This window comes from Mus caroli, chromosome 2 (genome assembly GCF_900094665.2).
Source record: "Mus caroli chromosome 2, CAROLI_EIJ_v1.1, whole genome shotgun sequence".
Taxonomy (NCBI): domain Eukaryota; kingdom Metazoa; phylum Chordata; class Mammalia; order Rodentia; family Muridae; genus Mus; species Mus caroli.
This window is the reverse complement of record NC_034571.1, coordinates 41488357-41509944: the sequence shown is the minus strand read 5'-3', so window position 1 is coordinate 41509944 and position 21588 is coordinate 41488357.

Here is a 21588-nt window from a genome sequence, read left to right as displayed (position 1 = left end):
AACAAAGGAAGGAAGGAAAAGAGAGAAAGAAAGAAAGAAAGAAAGAAAGAAAGAAAGAAAGAAAGAAAGAAAGAAAGAAAGAGAAGGAAGGAAAGAAAAGAGAGAGAGAAAGAAAGAAAGAAAGAAAGAAAGAAAGAAAGAAAGAAAGAAAGAAAGAAAGAAAGAAAGAAAGAAAGAAAGATACCATCATGCATAGGAAGGGCATCATGGCCATGGTCAGAACTGTGTCCATGTGAAGGCAGCCCAGTTTTAGGGGGAAAGTAAAGTGTCCAAGACATGAGAGCAGTTTGGAGGTTCTGCCAAGGAGTATGGAGATGGTAATAAGGTCTTGCCGTAGCTGCCTGGGGACAGGCATTGCCCTTGACAACCCCAAAATCCAGCTCAGTTCATAACCACAGATTTGCCTTGGAGAAGACAGTGATATTTGAAAAGATACATGAGACATGAGCCTTTATCATTAGGAGCAGACAGACATGGTGAGCTGCTGTTCTTGTTTCTCAGTGTGCAATGATCAAGAAGAAAATAAACTTCAGAGAAAGAAGAGAACGGAAGCTGAGATGCCTGATGTAGATCTGCGACCTGCAAAGCACTGGGAAACCACAACAGAAGAGGTTATGGGGTTCTCTTTGAAGGTCTCAAATTATTGAATCAATATTTTCAAGTCTTGGGTCAATTTATTTGTGAACAGAAATATTGTGAGATAATGTTAGATAAAAGGAAAATATCTCAAAAATTTGTTTTCACTATTTGTGCTGAACAGCAAAATGACTGAGCTATCCTACCCACTCTAATGCCTCCTTCCTAACAGCATCACTCTGCATCAGCTCACTATTCCTAAGAGCATTGTCCGATCTGTCGCAGCATTGCTAACACCTCCACAGACCTGAATCTATATTCTCCACATCCTATCACACAGAAAGGAGGAAAGAGAAAGGGAAGGTCGTGAAATCTGAGCTCATAATCAATCAACAACCTTCCCAAGACTCTACTCATCCTAACTAGTTATGGTGTACATCAGGACTGCCTGGGTGCTGAGTGGCACTGTGCTGACTATGAGGAATAACATTGAACAAGCACAGAGAAACAGGAAGCATCTTAGAGCTGAAAACAATTTGCTTGGGTAGAAATGAGTGTGGGTGGAGAGAGAGCTCCATCTGGGAGCCTCATGATGACAGTGCCACAATGTGTAAGAACCTTAGGAACCACATCCACAAACTGAATTGAGACATTCTCATAACAGCAACAGGGAGCCTTGGAAGGAAATTTCAGCAAGGAAATCAGAAATTAGAAGCGTGCTCAGGAATATATTTGGCTAAGATTAGAGGGAGACTAGTTTGGGGCACAGAGCTCTGTTCGCATTCTTCAATAGAGGCCCGAGGTAGAGCATGACGGTGAATCATACCAAGAAAGACCAGTTATAAGTGAACCTTGACTAGGACACAGGAGTACACTGAAGGGAGCAGAAGAGAGAAAAGAGTGATCCCATCACCACCACTTTTCTAGTGCCAGAACACACAGGAACTGTGACTTTAGGAGAAAGAAAAGATTTATATTTTAAAATTGGCTAAAAATTGTGCCTTCAGTAACCTGCCACTGATCCTCGTCCAGTACATTATTAATTATTGGAAGATTCTGCATAGAGATTGGATATTTTTATTAAAATTGAAGTGTGCAAAGTACAAAATGCCCTAAATTATCACAATGAGGAAATCTAATTGGCAACAATTAGCATCTTGAATTCCCTTCCGAAAATTGATGATCTTGTTCTTTCAGAAAATAGTTTTCAACTATGCAGACCATTACCATCCTTAAAAAATGTTTTCTAAATTATATATGTGCACATATACATATATATGTTTATGTAATGTATAGTTTATTAATGCATAGATAGCATTCATAGCATTACCAAACTCAAAACAGTATTTTTGTATCAGTTTCAAACTCTCTCCTTACTATTGAGAAGACTTTCAGCAGGATACAAAATGTATTGTGCATTCTTTTACTCCAGACTGCAGGAGTGCAAAAGCATACACAGCTTCCTTCAGAAATGAAATCTTCACTCACAGATGTACTTGTGCACTCCTTATGCCAAGATGAGACAGATGTGGCTCTATTCACTCAGGGACAGGTGCTATGGAAAAAGAGATAAAACATTTGGAGAAAGTGTAAGCAACTGCATTGCTGTTGCTAAATAAATAAACTCTCTGCCAGAATTTAAAAAAAAAAAAACTTTGTTTGCTTATTTCTACTTATTCCTTCTTAATGTTTATTTTAAGATCTAATGGACCTGAGGTCCTTTCAGCTTCACTTATCTACACAGATTGTTACAGAATGTACATGTATTTGAATAGGTTATATATGAATGAGTAGTACAGAGGCCCTATGTGCCATTTTATACCCAATATCATTCACTTAAAGCAACTTCCCTTCCTTCCATACACAGCCCCAATTCACTCAACTTCTAATAATATCATCTTCACAATCCTTAAAAGAAGCATAAATTGTATAATTGGGAAGCCAGGAAAGTTCCAGCCATTTGGATAGGGGAGAAAAACAACTGCATATTTTCCTAAGAAGCATTTTGGTGAGCTGCAGACCGAGAACAGTGCCGGGAGAAGAAATCTGCAGCTGCTGGATTAGGGCAAAGAAACAGAAAATGATTTTGATTTTAAAGATTCATATTAAATCTGATTCCAAAAGAAGGATCGGGTGGGCATCAGCAGATGGGAGAGGAAAGGCGAGTGGAAGAGATGATGTTGATTTTAAATGTATTCAATCATACTAAGAGAGAAAGAAGAGAGGAGTCTGCAGCTGGGCTGAGGAAGGAAGGAAGGTGGGGAGCTATGCTAGAATATTGTCCCAGGAGGACCAGGAAATATGTAAATACATAGAATGATGCTACAGGATGACCGGGTTGTAAATGGAAAAAATGCCTGCCAGTGTAGACATAGAAATAATAATATTGACTATTAGTAGGGTTAGGAAATAGACTCAGATTCATACTCAGGTCAGAAAGTCAGTAAACTGTTGGAAATGAGTACGTTATAATGAAAATTCACTCTGCTTATCTGATTCTTCTATTATATAAACTATTTCATGATCATTCTTTAATAATCAGTCAACCAAAATATACCAGGTATTGACACACTAATAAATATAGTGCCCTACTGAATTTGTGATTCTTAAAGTGGTATACAAATTTTCAGAATTTTGGAGCATCATATTAGGTATATAATTTGAGGGCGGGTTGATATATTTGTACAATGAATGTGAAAATTCCTCAATAAATAGTCACTAACCTGAGTCTTATATGAGGAAATTTTAAGTACATATTGGAGCCTGCAATACTCTGAGCATATAGTTTTGGGGTTTTGTTTTGGTGAGTTTATATTTTTTTGGTTTATTTTCTTGTTATTTGTCCTGCAAAATGTAGTTCAATATAATTGAACTTTCTTTTTTTCATATGTGAGTTAATGTTGAGTTGCATGTGTTAAACTTCCATAGACAATTCCCCTACCAGAGACACGTGGTTACTACATAACTTCACTGCTTTCTGCATTTCAATTAGGAAATCTAATTGCTTTTGTTTCTTCGTTTCAAAGTGTAACTTAAAACCTGATGTTATAGATTCCAGGTATCTGAGATCCTTTTCAACAACACCTACATTGATTTCTTACACTGCACTTTTAAGTCAACCAGCATGTCGGTGAAGTAATTTATAACTAAAATTCAAATTCATGCTGCAATAACCAGACAGTTGTTTGCTTTTTACAGAAAAATGCAAACAAAAATAATTTCCACGGTGCCACATTTATTTTACTTGGGATTATTTACCATCTTGAGATAGTGTTTGTGAAAGACAATTTAATATTTAGATCTAATTCTTACATCTCTAATAACGTGATTTCAGATATAATAGATATTTTGTTGATAACTAACAATATCTTCTTTTTAGTAAACTAAACTATTTCAGTTTGGAACAATGAAAAAAAAAAGACTAAGCATTCACAATATTCTCCAAATTAAGGAGCATTGGTGGATTATAGGGCAGGGAATGTGGCACAAAATCAGTCTTTAGTTGTTGCTATTTGTTTGTTTATTTAGCCAGTCTCCCTTCCTAGGAGGTGCCTTTATCTATGTTTTTCAAAGCTTGACCAATGAATCCAGCATAACACAAATATATCCCTTAGCCGCAGAATAGTCAAGGCCTTAACTGGTTAAATACAAAGGAGAGATTTCAGTTTGTCTGAATGCCAGAACGCACACAAACAACAATTATCAAAAGCATAAAATTCATCTTTATACCCATCGAGAAGCTCTGAGTAGCAATGGGCGCCCATTGTTCAACGTCACTCCGTGTGCTCCTAGGCAGCTCTCTTAGAAATACACTCTTTATTTTATTTTTTTTCCTTACAATTTCTGTCAATAACAGTCTTGAAAGTAGGTTGTATTTTCCCTTTCAGTGGAGCTGGAAGAGGCAAGTGTATATAAAAAATACTGTTGCTTCCTTACATTTATATTTTGTACAACCCAGCATTGATTTGCTCCTTATTTAAGCAACATTTTCTTGATAAATTAAAAAAGCAGCAATAGCCATTACTGCAGGCTATATACAGCCTCTAATATCACTTAAGCATATTACAGAATATAATATCTGGTACTTAACGACTAACTTGCATATGAAAGCTCACATAATGTCTCATAAAACCCTTAAAATGGCTTCAGTTTAAGAGTCTCTTTAAAAAAAAAAACACCTTCAGGGAATATTGTAAATGAAGTAGCACTCTAGCCCTGGAAAAAAAATTCACACACTTGCAGAAATTTTTAATATAAATTGAACACATTAAAAATTAATTTTGCATGACCATTTCGCATTGCGGTGCCAATGCATAGTTAAGATAAGGCCTTAACTCTTCTTTGTTTAAAGTAACGTGGAAGCTCTTGGCTTTCTCTTTTCTGCTTTCATCTGTACGTAATTATTATTTTCATTAATCAGAAAATGGACCCCCTTTTTTCCTATTCTGACAGTCTCAGCTGGAGTTGAAAGAAACCCTACCTGAGTCACCAGGGTAACTTAACCATAAACTTCTAGGCAACTCATTAAAGGAAGGTGTGAGCTGACAATTAAGGAAGGCAGCTATTCTCCTTCATCCCTTTAAGTCAAGGAGCTCAGAGCAAAGCTTACTCTTCGGAAAAGCAGATTTCTTCTGGGGAGACCTGCATAGCTGTACCATCTTCTCTCCCCAGACTGCAAATATGAATCTGCTCATTTGCTCCAGCTGTGTCGGAGACTGCCCTTCCTTGTCTGTGTGTTTTTAGCTTGATCATTAACAAAGAAACACAATATAGATTTTTTTTTGTTAACATATTATTTGTTGATGATTATGACAGGGGGCAAAAATAACAACCAAAGGCATTCTGTTGTATACATACAGATCTTTTTATTAGTCTCATGGCCATAATTTTACAACAAAATTCCCCAAGTGTGCATCAGTCGCAATAAGACATTGACTGATACCTTTCTCTGAAGAGAGCTGGCGCTACATGGATGTGACATTCAGTAGTTTTCTATGGTTCTGACATGAGCAGGCAGTACATACCAGTGGGAGCTTGCAGAGAGTCTGTGGGATGATTCTCAGATTCCATCTCAAGTGATCAATTTTTAAAAGGTGGGGAAGGGTTGACCTAAGCATGAGCCCCAGACCTGAGATCAAAGGTGCTATATAAATCTGATAAATGAAGAGATACAGAAACTAAGAACACATTTTCACCTCTCAAATTAGAGATTTTACTAGGCAAATCTTAAAGCCTAAAATCGGAGGCAAATATTGGTCTTCTGTCAAAAATTATTGCTGATCATACTTGGAAGAAGACAGAGTTTTGGATATGAGTGTTTTTGTAGCCTCCCTATTCTTCTAAAAGCCCCTTTGAAATATTACAATGCATTCCCAGTTCTCTCTGTTCATAGACTTCATGCATTCACAACATAAGGTACACAATCATTCAGACTCCAAAGCCTTTGAGAATACATGCCTAGTTGTGCTGACTTCCAAGGAGATATTAGAATCTGGTGATATTATTATATATTGAAAATCATCATTTCATCTACTAAAGCACAGTGAAGTTGATATGTCTGGAAGAGTTGAAAAGAACCGTCTAACTGGTTCCAAAAGCATACACATCTTCTCCCACGTTCACCTTCCACAATCATAATGTTACCCTCCACATACTGGGAGCCATGGGTGTGTTCTGAAAATTTACAACCTGCTTTTCCATTGAAATGCTTCTGGCTAGACAAAGTTTTAGCTATTAGTTTATAGCAAAATCAATTTCTTTCCCTACAACTTTATTTGGATGAGATGTGTAAGTGCAGTTTGGTTTTGTTGTCATTGTTGTTGTTGTTCTTTGTTCATTTATTTGTCTGGTTTGATTTTCTTTTTCTATATCAGGAAAAAGTTGTGATGAGTAAACCCTGGCAAGGTCTAGATACTTTATAGTCCTAAGAGGCTTCAGGGTAGCCCAGGTACCCCAAATGTGAATGCATACAACAGCAAGTATCCACAGAGAAGCACACACCTTAGGAGTCTTGGTAGTTCTGATATGCAAGCTTGTGAATAATATCACTGTGTTTCGCTTACTGTCACTCAGCCTCTCTCTCTGTGTCTCTGTGTCTCTGTGTCTCTGTGTCTCTGTGTCTCTGTGTCTCTGTNCTCTCTGTCTCTGTCTCTGTCTCTCTCTCTCTCTCTCTCTCTCTCTCTCTCTCTCTCTCTCTCTCTCTCTCTGTGTGTGTGTGTGTGTGTGTCTTTATCTCTGTATTCCTTTCTCTGTCTCTCTCTCTAGGTATCTAGTCCACTTATACATTCATATGCAGAAATCAATGGGAATCTATTTAAGCTCAAATTTAAAACAATTATACAAAATTATTTCTCAATATCCATTTATTTCAGTGATGACCTGGTACTAAGCTATTCAGCTGATAAAAGCAATGGAAATACAATAATCCATATGATTAAAAGTACAAGAAAATTTTAATTAAATTATTACTTACTTTATAGTTTAGAATCACAAGGAAGTCAAATCAAATAAATATATCAAACTTGATTGGATGTTAACACACACAAAAAAGTGTTTGCATGATAATTAAGAAATGCACGATTGTCAGCTAAATTTGCTAGGGAGCCTTAATGAGTAATTCCAAAGGCAGTGAAATCACCATGACACACACAACCCTGAGTTTCAAAACACCCTTCCCTCTGCCTGCAGCTCTGAGCATGATATTTGTGTACTATTATAAACTCATATATGATTGTCTCACTAATAAAAATAATATGAAATTTATTTAGCATGCATGTTCATTCTGTAAGTGTAAGTGATAAAATTAAAAGTAATTGATATTTAAATTTTCATTTTTTAACTGATGTGTGATCTACTGTGTGTGTATGCACGTGTGTACATATACATGTATGTGTGTGTGTTTGTAAATTATTTCTAATGAAACATATTCATGTGTCTCTCTTGAAAATGCTGACAGAGGTGTATAAAATATATAAAAGAAGTGATTTAGTTTATCTCCTCCTCTATTCTGTGATTCACAAGTAATGAAAAAATATCACAAATCATAATCCTAAAAATTCATACATGGAAGTGTTGACATTCTATCCCTAAAATACTACACAATTTGGTAATATCATTGCCAATGAGGTTTGTAAAGGTTGAGTGATCTCATAGTATGGGTTGAGTGACCTTACAGCATGGGTAAAAGGGCACAGGGATTGGAGAACTGTCTCAGTGGGAAAGAGTATTTGTTATTCTGTAGGTGATCCAAGTTTGGCACCCAGTAACTACACTGGGTCACAGTCACCTGTATCCTGACTCCAGAGTATCAGATACCAGGAAGGGTAAGAGACTCGGGGAGAAAGGAGGATAAGAGATGGTAGTTGGGAGTATGGATACAACCAAAATATAAATAACTGTAAATATGTATGGAAACGTCACAACAAAACATGATTTTCACGTACAACATGTTGGGGCTGGTGAGTTGGCTCAGGGATTAAAAGCACTTGTTACTCTTGCAGAGGACCAAGATTCCATCCTCAACACCCACATGGCAGCTCCTAGCCATCTGCAAGTCCAGTCCCAGGGGATTGGCCACCCTCTTCTGACCTCTGAGGGTACTAGGCATACATGTGGTACACAAACATACATGCTGATGAAATATTCCTACACATAAAATAAATCTAAAACAAATTCTGGAAGAGCAGCTGGAGGGTTAAGTAGTGTGCACTGAGTCTACACTCAGCAGCCTCATTAGAACAGCCAGCACAGAGGAGGATAGGAAGGAAGCCCACACTTTGACCACCCCAACCTGCAACTCTAGGCTTCTGGGCAAACCTGATCTGGAGGGTGAGGTTTTCTCATTAAAAATCAGTCTTCACTAGCATTTAGATTTTCAAGTCTCACAGATCCAAAAACTATGTTATCCAAATTGCATGAAATACGTGCTAAATTAACATTTAAAAATTGGGTCGTAGTTTGCAATAATCCTGAACTCAGTTTGGCTTTCTGAATTAGTTGACCATGTTTCTAATTCCTACATTGGCTGTGTACATTAAATGAAATAAGTGTATAGGGTGATCAAACCTCAGAGAATTTCAGCCATACCAGAAAGAAGACCTGGAATTTAAACGTGTTATGTGTAATTTGTGGATATCTGCTTCTATAATAAAACTGATGTCCACTTGGAGCTGCAGATAGTGTATCCACAGAAGAAGGTACAAACCACAGCTTATGCACACATCTAGAGTGTAAGGCAAGCAGAACAAGTGCTGGTTTCCCAAGACTCCAAGACTCTTTCTCCAGCCATACAACATTTCACTAAACCAGAAATAAATAATGGTGTTATTTGTTTTGTTTGTTTGTTTGGTTAGTTGGTTTTTTTTTTTTTTTTTTTTTTTTTTTTTTTTTTGTGCCATAGACAGGGTATGTGTGAAAAAACTTGGAAACAAACTTTCATGTTCCTTTGTAAAGCTTATTTGCTGTACTGTAGCCATTTCTAACCCTTCTCTGGGGAATAGACCATCAAAGTGTACTGGAAGCAAACCATCTTACTAACTGGCTGGAACCTTATTTGGCTTTCTTCTTCCATCAGCTATGAATCTGCCTTACTCTAAATGCCATGCAACAGACAGTAGTGTAGGCAAAGCTTCCATGTGAACCACCTCCTGCAGTTAAGGGAATCATAATACAATACATACATTGTTACCAGCCTTCCTTAGGTTCAAATTTTCAGTTGCTTAGATTGGGTAATGGAACACTAAACATTTATATTTGAAATTGAAAACCTTAATTGTTCATACCATGTGTCCTTATAACCAGTTGGAACATCTTCTGGGTATATGCCCAAAAGAGGTATTGCTGGATGTAGCGGTAGTACTATGTGCAGTTTTCTGAGGAACCGCCAGACTAATTTCCAGAGTGGTTGTACCAGCTTGCAATCCCACCAGCAATGGAAGAGCATTCCTCTTTCTCCACATCCTCACCAGCATCTGCTGTCACCTGAATTTTTGATCCTAGCCATTCTGACTGGTGTGAGGTGGAATCTTAGGCTTGTTTTGATTTGCATTTCCCTGATGATTAAGGGTGTTGAACATTTTTCAAGTGCTTCTCAGCCCTTCGGTATTCCTCAGTTGAGAATTCTTTGTTTAGCTCTATACCCCATTTTTAATGGGGTTATTTGAATTTCTGGAGTCCAGCTTCCTGAGCTCTTTGTATATATTGGATATTTATCCCCTATCAGATTTAGGATTGGTAAAAATTCTTTGCCAATCTGTTGGTGGCCTTTTTGTCTTTTTTTATTTTTGTTTTTGTTTTTTGTTTTTTGTTTTTCGAGACAGGGTTTCTCTGTGTAGCCCTGACTGTCCTAGAACTAACTCTGTAGACCAGGCTGGCCTCAAACTCAGAAATCCACCTGCCTCTGCCTTCCAAGTGCTTGGGATTAAAGGCGTGTGCCACCACTGCCGGCTGGCCTTTTTCTCTTATTGACAATATCTTTTGCCCTACAGAAGCTTTGCAATTTTGTAAGGTCCCATGCACCACTATGTTCATAGCAGCCCTATTTTTAATAGCCAGAAGCTGGAAAGAACCCAGATGTCCCTCAACAGAGGAATGGATATAGAAAATGTGATACATTTACACAATGGAGTACTACTCAGCTATTAAAAACAATGAATTTATGAAATTCTTGGGCAAATTCTTGGAGGATATCATCCTGAGTGAGGTAACCCGATCACAAAGGAAGTCACTTGATATGCACTCACTGATAAGTGGATATTAGTCCAGAAACTTAGAATACCCAAGATACAACTTCCAAAACACAAGAAAATCAAGAGGGAAGACCAATGTGTAGATACTTCATTCCTCCCTAGAATAGGGAATAAAATACCCATTGAAGAAGTTGCAGAGACAAAGTTTGGAGCTATGAAGAAAAGATGGACCATGTAAAGACTGCCATATCCAGGGATCCATCCCATAATCAGCCACCAAATGCAGACACTATTGCATACGCCAGCAAGATTTTGCTGAAGGGACCCTGATATAGATGTCTCTTGTGAGGTTTTGCCAGTGCCTGGCAAATACAGAAGTGGATGCTCACAGTCATCTATAGGATCAAACACAGGGCCCCCAATATAGGAGCTAGAGAAAGTACTCAAGAGCTGAAGGGGTCTGCAACCCTATAGGTAGAACAACAATATGAACTCACCAGTGCCCCGAGAGCTTGTGTCTCTAGCTGCATATGTATCAGAAGATGGCTTTGTGGGCCATCATTGGGAAGAGAGGCCCCTGGTCTAGCAAACTTTATATTCTCCAGTACAGGGGAACGCCAGGGCCAAGAAGTGGAAGTGAGTGGGTAGAGGAGCAGGGCGGGGTAGTGTATAGGGGACTTTTGGGATAGCATTTGCAATGTAAATGAAGAAAATACCTAATAAAAAATGTGGGAAAAAATTGTTCATACCAGTCACAAAAATCTAGATGGACTGTCTTACATGTGAGCTTTGTAGGAGTTTTTAAAATATGAGCACCACACTTCCCACTTGGTAGTAGACAGTCTCCTGGACAAGAGCGTTCTCTTGGAAGTGAACATAGATAGTATGTCTTCAGGCAGTGGTTGTTCACATTAAGTTTATCACAGCCTTAGGTATGCTCACATGGGACTTCTGTAACTTTCCCATTTAGTTTAGTTCTGTTTTTAGATTGAATTGAAAGAAATAGTATATCCGGTTAACATACTTGCTAAGTTGTCAAACCTATTATATGAAGGAATCAAGACAGCAAAGTACTACTCATTTCCAAAAAAGAAAAAAAGAAAAGAAAATGAATATGGGTATTTCAGACAAGTGAAAGATCTGTATGATAAGAACTTCAAGGCCCTGAAGAAAGAAATCAAAGATTTCAGAAGATGGAAAGCTCTTCCATGCTCATGGATCAGCAGGATTAAAATAGTAAAACTGGCCATCTTACCAAAAGCAATCTATAGACTCAATGCAATCCCCATCAAAATTCTAAGTCAGTTTTTTACAGAGAAAGCAGAGATAGAAAGAACAATTCTCTCTCTCTCTCTCTCTCTCTATATATATATATATATATATATATATATATATATGAACATATGGTCCATATACAAACACATAATCACATATATCACATATGCACCTAACTATATAGCCATGGGCTATATGCCAGAGAAGTCTGGCACCTACTGCGCACAAGTGGATGCTTTAGGAATGAGTCTAGAGTGCTTTCTATATCCCAGTGGGCTTCTTAAGGAAGCAGAAGCTTGAGCATTCTCACCCTGCTTCCTCCAGCTAAACCCTGCCAAGGCAAGCATGTGGTTATTAGTAGAACCATCCTTCTGTCTATCTTTCTGCATTCTTCCTTTAGAGTCATTACAGACAAAGGAAAAGGAAATAAATCAAACCTTCTCCTTAATTATTGAACGATGTAAAGATTTTCTTGATGAGAACTAATATAAGTGGATTGAGGTGAGATAGGATTCCCCTCATGACTAGGTCTATCCATTAGAATTGTGTCATGTCCAAAATTACAGAGCCATGTAGTAAATTTAATCCTAGAGATGAACTAAGATGTAGCTTTACTACCTCTAATTCATGTAAGACATTCATATAGCATAAATAAATGACACAGTGTAAATACCAGTACTTTAGTAACAAAAATACAACATCCAGTCTTAATCTGTGGCAAATGTCAAAGGTTTGGGGGATTCAATAAAAAAATACATGCTACACTATTTCTTTGATTTAAAATGTGAAAAGTATATGGGCATTAGTCAGGAACACAAAAAAATTGAATTTAACAATGGTCAAATAATGTCCTTTTAAATCAGATTTTAACTAAATTAATATAGTGTTATTGTACCAGTAGAAACAGACTTTTATTTTATCTCAATCAGAAAATGATGTGGGAAAAAATGTTTTCAAGAAAGAAAATAAAATGCCATGCATAAATACACATATTTAAGATAATGGCTAGTTTTAGGTGACAAGCCTTTAGGACTACTAGGTGTTCAGGTAGATGGTAAGAGAGTTCTATGGATGTGAATGTGAGGCTGGTTCTGAATAAGATTAGCATTTCATCAGAATAATAAACAAAGCAGCTTGAACTTGCTAATATAGCAGAATCTATTCAATCTGTTGACAATGCAGAGGAATATGGCCTTGGCTGTGTTCTGACTCAAAATTAAACTGAGCTATACCCTTGACTCTCCGAGGTTCCGGATTGCTGACTGTATACATAGATTCATTCAACTTATTTTAATTTTTTGAAATTAAATTTAATTGTGGTACATTTCTTTTAATATTTTTAAAACTCTTAACCCCTTTTCTCCCTCCCATATTAATACACTCTACTTCTTTCATTGTTATTACACACACACATGTGTACATGTGTGTGTATATATATATATATATATATATATATATATATATACATATATATCCTTACCTTGACTTTTTAAAATCTCTATGGCTTGGTAAGATAATTCCACATAACTTTTTCTATGTTATATACCATTGTGTTTCTCTAGAGAACATAGACTTATATCTATGTTTACACATATATCAGTGATTTTATAACTTTGAAATTTCATCAGATAATACCAACAAATCACTGGACAATATGTAATTGAAAAAAGAAAAACCTGGACTTTTACAGAATATTTTATAGAATATTGAGAAAGTGTTTTAAATTTATCTTAAATGTTATTCACTCTAAAAGTAGTGAAACAAATGTTATAACCTGACTGTGGGTACTTTAACTCTTCCCGTTAACTGACATCCTTATGTGTTTCCTTATCTAATTCTTCAGGAATAAAGACAAAATACAAAATTAAAAAAAAAAACCAGTATATCACATTTTCTTCCATAACATTTAAACCATAAATATAATTATCATAGATTACAACAAACATAAATTGGATATATAAAGTCTTTGGAATGATTGAAACACCCTAAACAATAGCTGGAAACATCAAATACAATGAATGCCTTATCATATTCTCAAAAGTGAGACTCACCAGAACAAAGTCTCTTCAAGGACGAATTTCAAAGTCTAAACCAACGTTGACCTTGGTGGATGGCTGAAACACTGTGGTTCACACGGTCAGGGGTGCTGCATAAAGTGATTTTAACAGCATGAACAGAACCTGTGCAAAACCTAAACCTTAATTTTCAACAACTAAAAATAATTTTAAATTGAAATGATTTAGAGCCACGCTTAAAGCAGGGCACACAATTTCAACCCTAGAGTTGGAGTAATTGGCAATTGATAGCTACCTTGAAAATTCTGTTTAGTCTTTCTTGGGAGTGTAAACTTTGTTAAAGCAACCATTCTTCAGGGAAGGACAACACATCCAAGAACAGTTTGGGCATTGCAAATTGGTCTTGGAGGGTTAAAAATAAATACTAGATTCAAAGTTGGGTGGTTAGGAAAAGTGGGATGGATCCAGAAAGAGTTGGGGGTGACTATGATCAAAACATGTTGTACAAGATGTGAATATCTCAAGGAGAAACAATCAACAAACAAAAACTAAAAACAGGGTTAGGACAGGAATGTGTTCCGTGAGTCAACTTTGATCGCTTCCCATGCATGTCTTCCTCCTGAGTCTTTGAAACCTTCTGTCTGAACACTGAGGATTACTTGGACTTATCAGTCACCTCGTAACTCTTGACTTTTTTCTTTGAAAATGAAGTTGTCACACATTTTAAAAATACACCTGAAGGTTTAGGGACTGTTATCCAAAACATGTTTTCTAAATCTCAGTGGGAATCAGGAATGATTCCACTACCACTTCATGCTAGATATAATTCACAGGGTACAAGGAATTGGTAAACTATACCACTTCTTGCTGAAGGGGCAGAGTTTGACTCACTTTAATGAGGAATGCTTCATTTCTTCTGACTGAAAGCTTTAAATACTCACTAAAGGATAGGCTCTTACAAAGCAGAATTAAGACTTATTCTACCTTTCTCCATGATCCTAAAAGGTTCAACATTCTATGGTTTGAATAAAGATATGTAAGATAATAGACTTAAATTGTGCATAAACTGTAATAAAATTTGTATTAGAGAGTACTCTTCTTTGTATCCCTTTCCTTAATTAACTATCAAAATTAAGGATATTCAAATTAATAGCATATTATACTTATCTGAGAAACTTTTGCTTTACAAGGCGGAAATAAAGGTCAGAATAGGTTGTAAAAGGGTACCAGATGATGCCAGTGTTCACCAGATACAAGAACACCTGCACTGAATATGCATAATAATCACAAATACCTGGGAGCTCATTAGATGCCTAGAGAATTTAGATACTCTATAGTTAACTACTTCACAAACTATGAAATAACTCTGGAATCTTCAACACTAGAAACCCCCTATCTCATTCCACTTCCTCCTGTTCCTATATGGGTGTAATAACACCCATCTACCCACTCCTGCCTCCCCATCCTCACATTCCCCTATATTTAGGCATTGAACCATCATGGGGCCAAAGGCTTCTTCTTGCACTGATGCCTGACAAGGCCATCCTCTGCTACATATAAGACTGGAGACATGGATCCCTCAATGTGTAGGGTACAAAGTACTTTTTCTTTTGACATTAAAGTTTTAGCAATAAATCTGGATCCTATAGTATCCAAGATCATAGGAAGAGAGGAAAGGACTCAATGGCATGGGTATCTTCTGCTGTGCTCCATGCTTTTTCTGTATGAGACAAAACTAAGAAAAGAACAGGTATAATGACTTATAAGCTTCAGCATTCTCCCCTAAGCCCTCTGGAAATAATATGACTTAAGCTTTAGAATTTGAATCCTAGCTTCACTAAGTTACAACTTCAAGTGTAGAAAACTCTGGTGGTCAAGAAGCCAATTCATTCCCAACAAAAGCATAGCTAACACAAAGAATTTGGTTTTGCTTTTTTATTATAGCATCTAATTTATGTGTAACTCATCATATAGGAAATAACTTTACTATAAATTCCTTTAGAATTGCTATTTCTATCTCCTACTTTTTTAAAAATATTTTTATTAGGTATTTTCCTCATTTACATTTCCAATGCTATCCCAAAAGTCCCCCATACCCTCCCCCCCCACTTCCCTACCCACCCATTCCCATTTTTTTGGCCCTGGCGTTCCCCTGTACTGGGGCATATAAAGTTTGCGTGTCCAATGGGCCTCTCTTTCCAGTGATGGCCGACTAGGCCATCTTTTCTATCTCCTACTTTCACGATACAATGTGAGAGAGATTCCCTCTGAGATTCCTTGCAACTGATGTCTACCTTCTTCCCCACTAGAACCACTCCTTCACAAAGGTTGGCATAGTGTTCAAATCATTTGGTCCTTGTTACTACTTGAATTCTTAAAGATACAACTTTTTTGGATGTATATCAGATATTAACACTTGACATATATAATACACCCTGAAAATCTGTTGTGAAAACTTTAGGATAGATAGGCATTTTATCAATGGGATGAAAAATATTATAAAAATATAAAGGTCCAATTCTCTTTTCTGGAATTCTGATATCCTTGTTTTTAGTTGATAGTGGAAAAATAATATTGAATGGATACATGGTAAAATTGCAAGCAAATGGATGGAACTAGAAATTATCATCCTGAGTGAGGTAACCCAGACCAAAAAGACCATGCATGATATGTACTCACTGATAAGTGGATATTAGTAATAAGATACAAGATACACAATACAGGATACTACAGTCCATGGATCCAAGAAACTAAATAACGAGGAGAGCCCAAAGGAGATTTCTTGAGTCTCACTCACAAGGGGAAATAAAATAATCATCATAGGTAGATTGAGGGAACTGGGTGGAAGACAGGATGGAGAGGGGACCAGAGGGGTAGGATGAAGGAAGAACTGGGAAGAGAGAGCAGGGAGAATAAAAGAAATTGTCAGTGGAGAAGGAAGGCATCTCTAGGACATGCCAGAAACCTGGAATAGGGGAGGATGACTCTAGCAGGGACTCCTAGCTATGGGGGATATAGATCCTGAAGTGGCCATCTTCTGTACCCAGGCAGGACTCCCATTGGTGAGATACAGACATGAACCCACTCACAAATTTGTCCTGCCTGTAAGAATACAGGGACAAAGAGATTCCCTCCACCTCCACCACAGGCAGCTGCAGATTTGTATTCATTCTCATGGCCCTCTGGCATTCTCTCCTCTGTCTCTGAACACCTGATACTGACACACCCCCATTCCCCTCCTGTAGCCTCTCACAAGGCTGAAGCAGGCTGAGCCAGAACTTGACCTTGCTGCCACTAAGGAGATTATCTAGGGTGGAGCCTTCCTCCCTAGATCACTCTATTGTTGAGCCACTTTCATTGCTGTTCCTCTTCAAGACACTGCTACCTGCTGAAACCCCAGAGCTATTCCAGAGACTAGGCCCTATCCTGCACGTCATCACCTGCAGCTGGTTCCAGGCTCCAAGGATGAATTGGTGGGAATGGACTTTCCCCCCTCCTTTATAAAGCGTGTCCACCATTAAACATTTGAACCTTGAGCAGACTAGCATGTCTTGGTCCCATTATTTCTCAACCCACCTAAGCTCCCTCTTTTCTTTCAGTTCCAAGATGCCTTCCAGTCTCGAACCCAGACATGAGAGCTGCAGGCCGGCCCCAATACCCTCCCTTCCCCTCTCCCACCAAGTTCCCTCCCTTCATCTGCCTTCTATACTATTTATTCCTCCTTCTAAGTGGGATTCAAGCATCCTCACTTGGGCTTTCCATCTTGTTTAGCTTTTTTTGGGTCTATGGGGCATATCATGGGTATCCTGTAATTTATAGTTAATATCCACTTAACAGTGATTACATATGATGCACATCCTTTTGGGTATGGGCTACCTCACTCAGGAAGATTTTTCTAGTGCCCTCCATTTGCCTGAAAAATTCATGATGCCCATGTCTTAAATAGCCAAATAGCATTCCATTGTGTAAATGAGCCACATTTTCTGTATCCAATCTTTGGTTGAGGGATGTCTAGGTTACCACGAGGTTCCATTTATTAGCTGTTAATCTTAGAGCCTGAGCCTTTGGTGTTCTATTCAAAAAATTATCTCCTGTACCAATGTGTCCAAGGCTATTTTCTACTTTCTCTTCTATTAGATTTAGTGTATCCAACTTTATATTTCTTGATCCACAAGTTCTTGAGTTTTGTGCAGGATGATAAATATGGATATACTGACACTAATAATGAGACTCTATTATGCTTCCAGACATGAGCTTAGACAAACTGTCCTCTGAGAGGTCCCACCCAGCAGCTGACTGAAGCAGATGCAGAGACCCACAGCCAAACATTTGATAGAGTTTGGAGAATCTTGTGGAAGAATTGGGAGAAAGATTGAGTAACCCAGAGGGGTCCACAAGAAGACCAATGAAGTCAACTAATCTGGACTCTTAGGGGCTCTAAACTACTAAACAATGGACATTCATAGGCTGGATCTAGCCACCCCACCCCCCACCGAAGACATTTATGTAGCAGATAGGCAATTTGGTCTTCATGCAGGTCCCCCAACATGCAGGTATGCCCTTGACTCTGTTGTATGTTCATGGAGCCTGTTCCCCCAACTGGGTTACCTTGTCTGTCTTCAGTTGGAGAGTTTGTGCCTAGTTCTTCAGTGACTTGATGTGCCAGTGTAGGTTGGTATACAAGGGACCCTCTTGTTTCCTAGAGGAGAAGGAGAGAGAGAGAGTTGGGTTAGGAGTTGTAGGGGTAACTAGAAAGAAAGGGGAGCTACAATTAGGATGTAAAGAAAGTAAATAAATAAGTTAATGGAATGAAAAAATAAAACAAACAAACAAAATCAAAACTTACTCAGATAACTTCCCAAGTATGTCTAATTTTTAGCAGTTCCTAAGGTATAGTTCAAGTCCAAAGTTTTAATGCAATATACTCAGACTTCAATTTTTCTGTTTCTATGTTTTGTTTTACTTTAGGAAAGACAAGAAACACAATCTTGGAATATTCTGCTAGTATCCACTTCTCCCCTAATTTCAATGCTAACTCACGACCTTTCACACAGGCTTGGGCTTTTCCTGGCATTCAACTCTCCAGTTTCATATGCTGATGTGTCTTTCAGACTTGCCTAATCAGATCTTGGCCTCCTTTTACATGAACAGCCTAGATCCAGGGATAAGTACTTGATCTAATTTTAGCCTAATAGACAATGAGGTTTTTTGCAGATGTTTTTGCTTGAAAATTTAAACTGGGATTTTTCTTTTCAGCTACAATTTTTGAGAACATGAAACATGGGGAACTGGTGGCCAATGGACCACTCTAACTGTAAGAATATACTGACAGTGGAATGTATTGACAGAAGGAAGCAGCACTAAGAGATGGAATTCTTTTTAAATACTTCCTATTCTTAAGATAAGAATAGGAAGTATTTTAAAAGAAATCCCTTCTGGATTTCTGATTTATCACACACACACACACACACACACACACACACACACAGTGGTAGAAAATAGATGCAGATGCAGACACACATAAACAAACACACACTCATGCACACATTGAAAATGTCCACACAATATGTTAGATATAAGTTTCAAAGAGCCATAAGATATACACATAAATAGTGATCTAAAATAGTATTACAGAGCAGAAAGGCATCTACAATTTACTGAAGTGTGCTCTGACATGCTCAAATGCCCAGGACAAATAAGGCAATTACAAAAAAAAATGTTCCTTTAACTGAAGTATTAGAATGATTCCGTGGAATTTGCTAAGAGAAAAAGCTATAAATAAAGAGGCAAAATGAATGGATCTTGGTAGTGATGGAAAGCCTTAGATAGTATTATCTAAATGTGTTTGGACAATGAGATAGGATCAATAGTTGACTTATAACTGTGTGTAAGAATACTGTTGCCTTTTTAAAAACCTTTGCTGCTGAGAATATCGGTTGCCATTTCAATCTAACATTAGTTATTAGGAGGTGGAAGTAATGTCCGAGCAGATGGTTGTCAGTAAACTGATGACTACAGTTATGGATGTGTGTCCAAATACAATCCTCAGAATTTGATATGCTACAGAGATTCCTAAATGTGACTGCCAAAATAAATCTGGTCTGGAAAATAATTTTGAGGATTTTACCCTCCTAAATTTTTTTCCCATCATTTTAAGAGGAAAGCTATTTGTAAGAAACTGAAATTACACAGATATAGACAATTACAGTATTCATTAGTACAACTTTCAAGTTTCTTAAAGTCATTGAGGAAAAGGTACCCCAATACATACCTCGTGTCAGTTTCATCAATCCCATCCACCATGTTTATTTATTGTAAAAGTATCTTTTATTCACTAGATGTAATTGTCATCTTAGAGGCTTACTGCTGAGTAAGTTCCCACCTTTCTAGCTTGTATTGATCTCCAGCTGGCTGGCTCAACTCAGCTCTCCTAGTTAAACTCTCCTCCAAGCTGACTGATTCAGTCTGGTTTTTCTCAACACCTCACTGGATTGTTCATCTTGGCTTCAAACTAACTCTAGCAATTTGTTCTAATCTTCTGGATCCTGATCCTTCTTCTTCTTCTCTAGCTTCAACTGCCTTTGCTTACTTGCACTGTACAAACTGCACAACCTGAAAAGAACTCATGAACAGACTCAAGTGCACTGCATACTGAACTCAGCTGAATGGGCTGATTCTACCTACTTTCTGTGCTACTCCTAAGTAGCCTCTCTTTTCTCTCTATGCTCATGAGAGTTGGGTGTGCCCTGAATCATTCTGTCAGATCTTTCTCTGATATATCACTTTATATGCCCCTCAATTAGAAGTCACTTTCAAACACGGCTGCTTTCTTCTACAAACTGACATTCCTTCATTGGTTGGGATTAAAGGTGTGAACTAAAGGCGTGTTTGTATTCCAGCCAGATCACACAGACCTAGAAGGTCTTTGAATGTGATCTCTTGCCAGAGCAGCCATGTTGCTAGGATTAAGAGTCCTCTACACTTTATTTATACAAAAGGAGTTTGTAACCAGTGTTAGTTTCTTCCGGTCATCTCACTTTCATTAGCTTTCCTGTAGTGGATAATTTTTGCATATATGACCAAGACAGGTGATGGAGTATTCCATGCCCACCAGTTCTTCTATGATTTTTGTCTCACATTTTATTGAAACACAGCTGCCTTTTGTTCAGGAAGTAGTGTTCAGATCCTCAGTCATTATTCAGCTTAAACTTATATAGTTGTTAATTGCCAAAATGTGTATAAAGCATATTAAGCTAACCACAGAAAAATGCCCTTCTCTAACTGGTATTTATAAAGGCTTACCTTAAAGGCAGGCAACTCCTCTCAATTCTCTAAAATGTACTCAGAATTAAAGTTAAAGAGTATTAAACTCAAGAGTTATATCATCAAGCAATGGCTTCCCCAGAACCTTTGCAGAGAGTCATTTCCTTTGGACTATGTCCTTTGATAAAATGCAGAAGGCACTGCTAAAAACTAGATGATGAAAATCGCGGCTGTGGCCATGATGAAAGTGACAATGAGCATGACTTTCGTCATGTTATACAGCACTCTTTGTAGAAGGACTTTAGAGAGGGCAAACAAATAAATTATGCTTTTACAGTAGCAGAAGTCATTTCCTTAAGCATTTGGTTTGCTTTTATTGTGGCAAATTTTTATTCAGCTTTAAGGTAGATGTCAGATTTTCACCTCTGCCTTGAATTAGAAGCATTTATAGATTAAGTTTCATAGCCTCAATAAAAGTCAGAGATTTTTGCAAAAAAAATCTCAACAACATGGCTTTCTAAACAAGATCAGGCCAAGGAGGACACCAATGGGTAAGCAATATGCAAGGAGAAAGCTCATGGCGTTTCAACCCTAGACAAAGAACCAAGAATAACTAAAGAATGCTGAGTGTTTACATATATATATATATATATATATATATATATATATATATATATATAAAACATGAAAGCAAAAGGATGTATAAAAAGGACTAGAGGAAGGAAATAGAGGAAATAATATAATTTTAATTTAAAAAGTAATATAATTAATTA